The sequence below is a fragment of the Mus pahari genome, chromosome X (assembly GCF_900095145.1).
Source record: "Mus pahari chromosome X, PAHARI_EIJ_v1.1, whole genome shotgun sequence".
NCBI classification, from domain to species: Eukaryota; Metazoa; Chordata; class Mammalia; order Rodentia; family Muridae; genus Mus; species Mus pahari.
This window is the reverse complement of record NC_034613.1, coordinates 2899081-2903088: the sequence shown is the minus strand read 5'-3', so window position 1 is coordinate 2903088 and position 4008 is coordinate 2899081. Positions and strand designations below refer to the sequence as shown.

Here is a 4008-nt window from a genome sequence, read left to right as displayed (position 1 = left end):
CATACAGGGGAACTCCAGGGCCAAGAAGTGGGAGTGGGTTGGCAGAGGAGCAGGGTTGGGGGAGGGTATAGGGGACATTCAGGATAGCATTTGAAATGTAAATGAAGAAAATATCTAATAAAATAAGATTTTTAAAAAAGAGCCAGGGTCATGGAAGAATGCTGCAAAGGTGTTGTTTGAAAAATGGCACGGCTTCACATAGGGACTGACAGTTGCCATGACTGCATGCACAGGGCCTGTAGATGATCAAGCCAGTCAACATTGTAGCTTGGATGAGGGAAAGTGGTAGTGGTTATGAGACAGAGGCACTGGAGGGGAGGGAATGGGGGATACATTTGATCAAAACACCTTACAATCATGCATTAAATTCCCACCCCAGATAAAAAATAATTTAAAAGAGAAATAAATACAGGTCTTTATGACAGTATTCACCAGACCACATGTTTGAAGCAGCTCTGTCTATTTCAACACAGACCACAAAAGGGAACCAAGTGAGCAATGCTCAATGTCCTAGTAGTCACAAGAAACAGTAACTTGGAAGAGGTAAAATCTAATTTTACTAAATGAGGTCAATTTAATTTTATTTCTATCTTCATTAGGCCAGTAAACTCCAAATATTTGACTTCATCATGTCATCTGATGTAAAGGTACTCATGGTTAATATTTCCATTACTTTGTTTTGCTGCTGAGGTTTTAAGATATTCATGTTTTATATTTTCACATTTCAATCTGAAGTAGACACATTTCATTTGCTTAGTAATCATAAGTGGTTAGTGACTGCCACATGTGTCAGTACTGGTATATACATAAGAGCATTCATTAATATTAGATGCTGAATATGAGTGTTATCTAAGGACATGACATTCTAGCTTATAATTAATTTCCCCTTGGAAATGTGTAGATAATATCAGGGCCTTAATAATATTTGTTTTACTCTATAACTGCAAGCAGCTCTGTAAGGTACAAACAGCCCTGCATACCTGAATAGTTCTTTGGGGCTTAATAGAAACCTTGCTTATCTTTTTCCTTCAGAATCAGTTCTCCAGAGAAAGGAGAAAATGTATTCAGTGTGAAAGGTAGAAAATGTGATATAAAGAAATTCTAAGGTGTTCTAAAATCTAGAAAATGAGGTCAACATTCAGAGAGAAGAATTAGGAATTTGCTTGCAATGTAACCCCTGGTAGGTGAAGCTCACCGTGCTGCAATACACCCCCTAGGCCCTTTCTCTCCTTACTACTTATCTTTTAAAATACACTTAGTTGGAAAGAGAGTGAACAGTCTCCCACTAGCAGAAATTATGCAGTTGACTTTCCCACATTTGGGGGCACTGCAGGGGTCAGTACAACTGGAGTGCAAAGACCAAGCATTACCATGGGGAAACTAACTTCATGATCAAGGCATTGTTTCTGCTATGCCTAGATCCTAGCCCTACTTCAATAAAGAAAAGTTCAGAGTCAAGATCCGATTTGAAGTCCAGAATTAGGCAACATTAAGCCTTTTACAGGTGAAAGATTTGTCCTCAGGTAGAATCGACTGAACCTTTTTCCCCACTATTGACAGAAGAAATACATACATGAAATACTTTTAAGATATAAGTGCATGTCTAGGCTCAGTAAGTAGGAGAGGATGCACTTAACCCTGTAGAGACATCAGGTTGGGGCATACCCTGGGAGGGGGGGCTACCATCTCAAGAGGAGTAGGGGCAGAGGGATGGAGGCACAGACTCTATGGGGGGAGGACAGCAATTGGGATGCAATAAAATAATAAAAAATTAAAAAATAAAATATAATCATAAATTGAAAAAAATATATAAGTACAGGTCATACAGCCTGCTTTTAAACACAGAAACTTTCTAAACTATGNGAAAGAATCCTTCCACAAGCATCAAACCACCTAACTAGAGATCCACTTGGAGGGTGGAGGAAACAATAAAACTTTTGCTTCTCTCTTGCAATCATCTTTTGTTCTTGAGAGCACTGAANGGAGAAATCGATGGTCTAGGTGGATACTGAACTATTTGGGGGCCTGTGAGCTGATAAGGCCAGCTGCCTAAGCAGACTGTGTTAATCCACAATGTGGGCTCTTAGTAGACAGGGGAAATTGCCTCACAGAACAGTAGGCCTGTAGTTTCAACACAGTGTCTTTCTGTTCACCTGACATGATAGTGGTTCCATCTTCGGGCTTTAATTCTTGTTTATGGGGCATGCAGAGTGGACTATGATGTCTACTTTGACCACAGTGACAGTTTTCATTTGTTTTCTCCTGACACTCACAACAGCATCCCTATCGGCTTGAGAATAACTGTACAAATGTGTGCTAGATACTCCTAGTTACTAGAGAGGATGGCAATCCTGCCACTCCATCTAAGAAAGTCCTCTTTGAGGAGAGGGGAACAGCAGGGTGCCCTTCTCTGTGCTGAGTCATGCTAGTGGAGGTGGTCCTGAAACACTGCTCTGAAATATACACTTGCCATCCTGTTTTGTTTCTTGAGATCTAGCACTTCTAAAACTGACTCATTAACTGTAGACTTGAGGTCATTAAGATCAGCAGCAAACTGATAAGAAATTAAGCCAGTATGCCTAATGCAGATATGTAAAGAGGGTGGTATTACCAGGATTCTAGGAAATAGGCTAATCAGGTTTCAATCAGAAACTCATCACTGGCAGAGAGAATTCAGGATGGGAGGTAGGCAGGGAGGAAAAAGCACAGAGAATCTTCAAATCTGTCTCCATAAATCCTTCCTCTTTGGAGGCCAGCAAAGTCTGAAATTCCTCCCCTGGACAAGACGTTAACACACTACAGCCATTAAGGGAAGGTTTCTTCTCATTGTCTGCTGTAGAAATGCTGCTGCGTGCAGTTATACATGCCTCAAAGATGTTCTATGGTCTGAACCCTGCTCAAACCAATGCTGGAAACCTGATAATGTGCAGAGAAAATACAATGAGGCATTTCCTGCAGGTGGGCCTAGCCTTTGGACACTGTAAAACAACACTGTCATCTACAAAGTCCATGCTCCAGGGTCATTCAACTGACTTTAAAATATTGCAATAAGCCCACATCATAATGCTTTAAGTAAGTTTATGATACTGTGTTGGGTCTCCTACATTGGTATCTTTACTGTATGTGATGAGCAGGTGCACACACCCAGGGTCTAGAGCACGGTTCTGCAGAAAACTCAGCAGCTTGGCATTATCAGGGACCTCATTTGCCAGGGCTTATTGTGTACCTGGAAGGACGGGGTTAAGGGTTTCTGGATTATACACCAGGTTTCACTGCAAAAAAAGTATCTTTTCCTGAAAAAGAAAGCCTGCTGAGAACATTATTCATTTAATTACAATGTATAATTGGCATGTTTTACAGTTATAAAGACATTCATAAAATAGCTATGTTCCTTAAGTTATAGTTAGATATGAAATGTAATTTCTGGTGTTCTATTGCACAGTAGGTGACCACTGGTGGTGACACTGTACTGTGTTTTAAAAATGCCTAGAAAAATGATTATGAATACTTTCACCNAAAGGAAATGACAAATGTTTGAAGAGACAGATCTGGTTACTTCTCATCTGAACACTGCACAANGGATACATATATTAAAAGATCATATACTTCCCCATAAGAATATTTAATATTTTGGCACACTATGTATCCCTGCCTCCTGAGTGATTAGATCAATGACATGTGCCACCACACTCAGAAGTCTGTTAAATTTTTGTTACTTAGAAAAACACCATCTCCTGTAAGAGAGACATGAAGAAATACGGCCAGAGGAATATCTACAACAGCTTACCGTCCTCACCTTGATCCAAATATTTAAACAAAACCATAAAGAAATCAAATTCATACCTACAGACAGATAGTAGTTGCCAATGGCTGGAGGGTAAACCACTGTTACTAGATGCACATGAAAGCTCAACTTCATACTGTGCAAGTTCTAGAGATCTGCTAAGTAACAGTGCATCAAAGCTGCTAAAAGAGTAGTGCGAGCTTTTGTCCTGTTCTTGCAAAAAA

At 40.0% G+C, this 4008-nt stretch overlaps 1 pseudogene; it reads right to left on the bottom strand.

The window, feature by feature from the left end:
- Positions 1–1259: 1259 nt before the first annotated feature.
- LOC115063251 lies at positions 1260–1413 on the bottom strand (annotated as a pseudogene).
- Between the last annotated feature and the right edge of the window lie 2595 nt (positions 1414–4008).